Consider the following 8,435-nt stretch of genomic DNA (forward strand, 5'->3'; position numbering starts at 1 on the left):
GAAGTAATTTTTAGAAATATTCATTTCTATAATGTTCTCTTGTTTTGTAAGGATAGTCCTCATATCTTGTTTACCAGTGTGTTAATTTTCATTTTAGGTAAAATCCTACATCATCTGACTACATTTTCACATTTGTCTTGGTTCAAGGCAAATTTGGAAGAGAACCACCAAAGGGGTTCCTCTAGGGAGCAGATTCAATCGGCCCCTCCCCCAACCAGTTCGGGGAAAAATACCTCCTTGGAGAAAAGTGGAAAAAACTGTTTATTAAACAAGAAAACCTAAACAATATTAAACAATAAAATTTCTTGCCGCTTCAAAAGAGAGACAAACTCAGAAAAAGTCCCCTCCCTGGGCTTGTGTCACTCAGTCTCTCATCAGTCCCTCCGGCGTTGGAAATGCCACAGCCCAGGCCAGCCCCGCTGGGCCACAGGTGTGAGCTGCTGCTGCTCTTCTGGTGTTCAGTCCAGAGCAGGTTTGAGCAGGTCCAAAGAAAAGGGAAAAAAATCACATTCCAAGGAACTTCTTCTCCTCAGCTAGCTAAAACTAGCTAAAAGAAAAGGAGAGCTCTGTCCTGCCATCTGTCCATCCGCAGACAACACAATCCAGGAGCAGGAATGTGGAGGAGTGAGTGCCATTTCTGAAAACAAACTGTGCCCTTCATCTCCTGCCACTTCACTCTCAGAACAAGTCTTAAAGGTGCAAAACTTATTATTCAGCATAAACAGAACAGATGACTGGGGATAAAAGCATCATACAGTCAACCCAGGACAACAATGAAAATTGTTTCATGAAAGCTGTCACTTTTTAGTACTTGATTTAATAAATATGGCTTCTACTGACACTTTTTTTTACACATCATCTCAGGAATATTTATAAATCAGGAAATTATATTCTTTGTTTCTTTCTAACTAGGCAAATAGATACTCATTCCTTACTTCATTACTAATTCCTAAAATGCAAGGAATCGCTGGAACAGCTTTCTGGTTTGACAGCCCATTAGAAGGCATCACTATGATGTTTTCTAGGTGTCTTTTTTAAAAAACAGCTTCTACTTTAGTGAACCATGCTTTTAAAAGAGATTTTAGAGTCCTAATTGTGAAAACGTGAATTTACTTGTTTTGTCAAAGATCTTGGGCAACTTAAGTTCCTCTTGTTTTAATGTTTTACCAATCTAGATTTAAGTAAGATAAACTTCCTTAAATGCTATCTATTCACACAATTTGAAAAGGATCTATTTATCTTCACTTGGCTTGAGTCCATCATTCTGACATCTATATTTCTAATACCTCAGTGGATAGCATGCTATTGGAAAGACCCCCCCCCCCCCAGAAAGAAATGTCATCTTCCTATCATTCTAGTTTTGGATGTGGTATCATGTATACAAGTTCATATGAAGAATAACAAAACTATTTGGAAAATTTACACATTATAACATCTAAAATTAACCATATTTTCAGTAAAGTGTGTTTTTTCAGCACTTTTAAATCTGCTAAAAAATACAGAAAAATATATTGTTCCTCTTGAGACAAGTGAGGTGTTAATAGCCACCTGTGAGCTATTGTGAATCTCTGTGATGCATCTGTTCACAGACTGCTAAAATATGTGAAATTACTATGTTTTTTTCAATGTTCTTAGTGCTTCTATCAAATTTTGCAATTGCAGTTGCTCAAAACATTCAGAAGCCCTCCTACTTGCATATCATAAAGCATCTATCTTACATCATGTCTGATGTGCTTTTTGTGTCATAAAGGGAGCATGAAAATAGATTTTCTCAGGGCCTATGGAATTATCCCAGTTGTAATAGTCTATATTGCTACCCTAGTATTTTTGACATCGCTTTCAAACTTTGTAACAACACTTGGAAAGAAAGAAGAGTATATTTTCCATGACAAGTCTGTTGGAGAAATCATCTACCATATTTTTGAATCTTGTTAAGTCAAAAAAGTTTTGAAAAGGCTGCAAGTGAGATGTCGCTGATCAAATTTATACCTTGGTTTCCTAGTGTTGCCATGGGTAACCAATAACCAGTCACGGGCTGGAGGATGAAGGCAGGGACCTCCTGGCACCTGGTTTGTCCCAGCTTCTGGCTCCCACCTTGGATCAGACCCCATCTCTCCTCTTCCCTGCTAGTTTATATTTAGTGACATGCTGTTGCTGTCACCTGTATTAAAGAAGCTGAACACAAAAACAAGAGCAAAATGCTTTGTGCTACAATCAAATGTATTTCAGTGCACAGAATAGGATTTCTTCATCTATTATCATAAAAATACCTAAAAAATACATAGAATATTCTATTATTTTGCAATCATAAGCGTTTTGAAACAAACTAAAGAAGCACAAACACAATATTCTGCATTCTTTTTAGTTAATATTTTCCGTTGAAATGCTCAATATTTTCTCATTAAATAAACTGAAATAATATAATTTTCTTTTGTAGAAAAATGTATACTTCTAAAAGTCTGTGCATTGCACCTTACTGAACTAAACTGAATTTTAATACTCACAGCAGATGCATCACATTGTTAAAGAGACTTTTTGTCATTTGAACTGAACCTACTGCAGTGGAAAGCAGTGATTTTGTGAGGTAGCAAGGACAGTAAAAGCAGTCTGAGAAAATGATACATATTGTAGAGCGATAGCAGCCAAGGACTATGTGGATTCTCTTCATTACAAAACAGTGTACTTAGAGGGGACTCAATTCTGAATAGTTTTATTTGTTGTCATTTGCAAGAGAATGAGTAGGTTGCAAACTTTTTCTCACTCATCTACAACTATAGCCTTTTGAAAACAAATGTTAAATGCGTCCTGTCTAAATGCTTCTACTATCTCTGTTTTAATTGAAAATATTATTTATGGAAATAATCCAATGTTCCCTAAATTGTGTTTTAACATACTGCTTGCTCTCTAGTTCAAGTTGGTGATTTTTCTTATGACATTTCTGAAAAACAGATTTAGTTTCTCTCTATTAATCTCCTATTTCTATGTTCTCTTTTCCGTATGCTCTCATGGATCTATTGCTTTTCTCCTGCTCAGAACTTCCATGCACTTCACTTTTCATCTCAGGCTCAAAAACATTTTTAAATACCATACCCAGAACTATACTGCCCCTACAGTTTGTCTTCCTCTACAGCTAGCAAATAACAGCATATAATTTTTATCTCTGTTTTATACTCTGCATTCTGGAATTTACATTCAAAACAGGGAGAGTTATTTTTGGTAAGCTGGAAAAAATTGGAAGAGCTCTGGAGTGATCCAGTTTACATTAGCCACTGAACTATTTTGGAAACACTCCAGATTTAGGGAAGCTCAAAGATACTGAAATGAATCTTCATTGCCATTGCTTGTGTTCTCTCAAGAAAAGCAGCAAAAAAACCCCAAACCTCACTCGAGCACACATCTCTGAACAGAATAGAAAATGCTATGCATAAAAAATAGTTGTGACAGGGATTGACTTGAAGCCTAAAGTATGGAAAGAATATCTGATTTTATAACACAAAAGCAAGGACTGAAATCCTACCCTACTGATAGCAAAGTCAAAACTCCCATTTTCCTTTAATAGCCAGGTTTTTACATGAAAGACTTTTAAGGAGGCAAAAATTATGTTTTAAGTTCTCTTTTGGAGGCACTGGAAAAACACTGCCAGTAATTTCCCGGCAGCATTTTTAACTTAAGTCCTTGCTGCAAGGTTAACGTTTGAATCTGAGAAGGCAGGGGTTTGTTCAGTTTACATTTGAATTTGTCTATTTTGCATTTTGTCTTTTAAAGACAGATCTGCATCCTGAAGAGTTTTACACACACTTAGCATTTTGAGGTAAAAACTGTGGCTCTGACTCATTTCTGACAACAGAGTGGCCCTACTCTCACTTCAGCATCAAGCTCTTCTGGGGTCCATGCCTTCAGCTTCATCTTTATCTGCATGGAGGAAGTTGGTGAGCATTTCAATGAGTCATTTTCTGTTTAAGGAACAGGAAAGATGCAGAAGCATTTCTTGAAATATTTTTCTTTTCTTAGCTCCTGCAGCTCCATGGTGGGCGTTATCTGTTGCTGTCACGGATGCATGAGAACATGAATGTCCTGCTGGGTGCAAGACACCTGTAGAAAAAACATACTTGATCAAAAAAGTTATCTCAGTTATACAGCCACATTAGACCATGAAGCCTAATCTCTTTTCTTATGCTTAGTACACAAACTGAAGAATAAAGCAAAGACATTTATTAGCATGCTGTCATTTTATACTCTATATTCTTAAATCCATTAGAATTGAAATATAAAAGAAGAGTAATACAACTGCACTGTAATTCTGTCCTATGAAAGAGCCGTCAGGCAGGCACTGTTGAAAAGCAATGGCTTCACTCAATGAGGCCCACCAGCACACATCAAATGGGATGCATGAGAACTGGCATCCTCTATAAACAACATTTCTCCATTTATGTTTCAGAAGAATTTTCTCCAAGTCTACAACATGCACAGAGACTGTTTTCACCCCTTTAACATGTGGTTTTATTTCTCGTTATGTTCTCTTTATAGAACTTAATCTTATATACTTCATGCATTGTCTTCTTAATACCTTTCTTTGAATGATGTAAGAGTCTGACAGCTTTCTTTTTAAATGTTTGTTTATCTGCTTGTCAGGTTACTAGCCAGTAGAAGTTTTCTTTTATTGTTCATTTTATTAACAGAGATGACAAACATAATTTTAAATTACTGTGCTGTCCATTGTATCTTGAGAAGTACAAAATTAAGACTTGAGCATAAAAGACAAGCTTGACAAAAGAATGAACAATCAATATTTTTGCCATTTTTGCTGTAATTATTCAAATTATTTGACTTGGTCTTTTAATTTAATTAATTCAGGGTTGTTAGTTTCCTTTCACAGAGAACAAATTCCATGGTTATTTACTTATGCAATGCACTATAAATATACAAAGGGGAAAATGCCATTGAAATAGCACTGTGTACTATTTTATAGGTAAAATACATCTGAATTGGACACCTTTTAAAGTTCTGTTGTTAACACATGAGTACCATAATTTCCCCAGGAAGCAACTGACGAGTTAATATAAAAATGTTCCAAATTCCAAGAAAACCAAACTTAAGTAAAGGAGACACCTGAAAACTATAGTAAACAATAAGCTTATTGTGAAGTCAATAAGCTGCTCTGGTTGCACTCTTTCCCAGAGTACTGATATATTTTGTCGATTATTCTAAATTTTCTTCAATTTAAGCAAAAGTCCAGAAAAACAAGAGTAGAAGTTTGCTTCAACAGCTTGTTGTTGCACCCTGAAGCCAAGTTTAAATAAGATAATTCTCCCATTTTAAATTTTCAGAATAACCTGTTGGTTCACTAATTTAAGATTTCTCTAATTTGAGATTTTCTCAACCAATGTGTTGATGAGTGTGGTGCACAGAATACTTTTTAGAGAATAAAGCCAAAAGCTGATATTTATATATTTTATTTTTAGATGCTAAGAACTTAATTGTACAGTAACATAAAATATGTGGTAAATGTGTCACTAAGGAGGTAATTCAGGGAAGGGAAGCACTAAGTCAAATCCGTTTCACTACAAATAAACTAGTAATATAGGCCACTATTTTGGGTTTATGTAGAAATGAAAAGTGACAGAGAGAGGGACATACCTGGAGATGAGATGCATCCCTTTGTGTATGAGTGATTCTGCCTTCCTGGCCAGCCACATTTTTTGTCCTTTCCTGTGGATAGCAAAGGGATAGAAGGATAGGAAAAAAACTCCATGCTTAGCTGGCACTTCTCCCATGGTTAGTAGAATATTCTTGGGAGCTTGGTGGTGTTGAACTGCTCTAAGATGCTCTTTTTCCCTCTGGTTACGAGCAACCTGAGACAAGCCAATGAGTTCTGCATCAATTGTGAATTAATTGTGATTGTGGCTACAACAGTTAAGGTCCCTGTGCCTCAACCAACTTGAATACAAAAGTAAATATCCATATGTATTTCATATTTATATGAAAAATATGAAATATATGAAATGCATATATATGAAAAATATGTGAATTTATATTAAATTTATATTAAATACATTAATATTAATGTCTTTCATATGTATAGGAAAATATGTGGTTCTCAGGAGATGTGTGTATTGGAGTGCAAACATTCACCTCTGTGAAATGTTGCCACTTAGGGCAATTTCATTTAGCTTATCTCCACACAGGTAAAGCATTGGTAATAATATTCATGGTAATTAGCTCTATCGTCCTTGAATATTGCTGTTGGTCTGTAGGGAAAAACATTCTTAAAAGCTGAAATTCAAAGGCTTCTTTTCTGGTTTTCATTACCTTTTTAATTAACCATTATTTAAGTGTCTAAATATTTTATTAGGAAAAAATGAAAACTAAAAAAATCCATAATTTATTTTTAAAATTACTTCCAAATCAAAAGAGATGATCAGAGATGGCTCTTTATCTCTGAGGTTACCTCCAGGCCATCAATACAAAATAACATCTTTCATTGATTTGAGTCCAAATTCATCTCCCCAGAATATTTAGTCAGCCAAAAGACAGATAGATGGTTCCTCAAATTAGCCAGCTGCCTTTAAGTAGCAAAGAGAAACCCCAAGGCCAGGTACATAAGAAGTTCCCCATTATGTCCCATACAGAAGTACGTGGGATATTAGCCATTTATCCTGAATGATCCAGCTCCCTTTAATTTTTTCGTGGGCAGCTAGAGAACATGAAGGTTGCAAGCTGCTGTCATGCCAGGCCCACAAGATGCTTTTTTCCTGCCCATCTATGCTTCTTTACAGCAATTCAAAACTTTGTCCCAACTATCACAGCTCTCTTTGCAAGGACAATTTTTGTTTTCTAATCAGAGGAATGGAAAAGGGTTGGTTGTTCAAGTGCAGACAACAAGGAATGACATGTACTGAGCTATTTCCCAGACCTAGGAACTCATGTGCATAAACACATTCCTTTTACAGCTACTCTTTTCACTCCTGATTTTGCATCAGAGGAAAGAGTCCCAAATTTGGATAGTAGGAGACTTATAGTATTAAATGTTTATCTTGTGTGTTTGATACATGAAAACTGTCTAGTTAAAAAAAAAACCAACCAACCAACCAACCAAAAAAAACCCCAAACCTAATCAAACAAAAGACAACTAAAGGAAAAAAAAAAAAAAAAAAAAAAACCCAAACCAAAAAACCACAAACAAAAAAAACAAAAAAACCCAAAAAAACCCCAAAAACAAACCCCAAAAGTGAACCAAACAAAAACCAAAAACCCAAACAACTAAAACCAACCAAACAAAAAACAAACAACCAGAACCAATCAAATTTTTTTGTCTTTGAAACAATTGCACTTCCTAGTGAGTATCTCCATAGTCATTCCTTATAATGATGGACATTTTCTGATTGCTGCTGGGTTTTTCACTGCATGCAATATGGATTCTCCACTAGCTTTCATGCAAAACAGTTTTAGATCGGTTCAATAGTATTTGTGCAATGAACAAAATCTCTCTGTATACCCACAAAGATTAGGAAAATATCAAAACCAAAATTATCTCAGGAGTAGGTTAATGAGGTACAACAAATGTGATGAGTGTTTACTTTTGCTTTCTTTGAATGTTGCTCAAATTTGAACCAGAACTAATTTAAAATATGTACAAAACCCAGGAAAAAGATATACTGCCATCATTTTAAACTGAAGCTTTGCGAGCCTTGAGAATTGAAAAGAATTGTATTTCTACAGAGATATCCTGTTTTTCTAAATTTGTACATGAATTATCCTAAAAACCTAATTTTAACTTTTATATACTTCATTTAGACTAGGCTAGGTCCTGCGTAGATCTGTTTGTAGAAGTTTTGGTCCTGCTGCCAAGGAAAAAACGTTGCTGGATGCTCTTAAGGAAGGAGGAACTTGATAGTCTTGAGAGCAGAGGATGTGAACTAAAGAATGATGTGCCTGAGCACATCTCAGAAATCCCAAAAAATTGAGGATGCCAACCAAGCCAATGCTATTTCTCCCGATATTTTAAAGTCTGTGCCTGCCAAAACTCAATGCTCTCTTCATAACCACACGGCATGCACGTGATGCCAAAGGACACCTGCTCCCTGAAAAAGACAGGGATTGATTTCTTTCAAAAGTAATTGCCCACAGCAATATGAGTTTGTTCTGCCTTTGATGTTTTGTTATTGTCATGAAATGGAACCAGAGAAGTCAATCTCCTGAAGGATAAAGTGGGATTAAGGTACTGCTGTTCTCCATCAGCTAAAGGATTTGGGATTACAGTGAAAGTTAAATGAGTCCAAAGTCCAGCTATTATCTGTATCATATACCTGGAAACTAATTGAGGAAAAATGACCCTGAAATGAGTTTTAAAAATTCAAACAATATGGCCTTCTTATGATGAGATTGGTGAAAGTGTCAGTGAGAAAATAATACGTTAGAACTGCAAATCTTGCAGC

The 8,435-nt window shown here is 35.6% G+C and overlaps 1 long non-coding RNA gene across 1 annotated transcript; it reads right to left on the minus strand.

The window, feature by feature from the left end:
• Positions 1–206: 206 nt before the first annotated feature.
• Positions 207–5,934, minus strand: LOC140682043 (uncharacterized). The gene is made up of 2 exons (XR_012053288.1): positions 5,638–5,934; positions 207–4,092 (listed from the first exon to the last, which is right to left on the minus strand). It is a non-coding gene; the product is annotated as an uncharacterized lncRNA (long non-coding RNA).
• Between the last annotated feature and the right edge of the window lie 2,501 nt (positions 5,935–8,435).

This window comes from Taeniopygia guttata, chromosome 1, assembly GCF_048771995.1.
Source record: "Taeniopygia guttata chromosome 1, bTaeGut7.mat, whole genome shotgun sequence".
Classification (NCBI taxonomy): Eukaryota; Metazoa; Chordata; class Aves; order Passeriformes; family Estrildidae; genus Taeniopygia; species Taeniopygia guttata.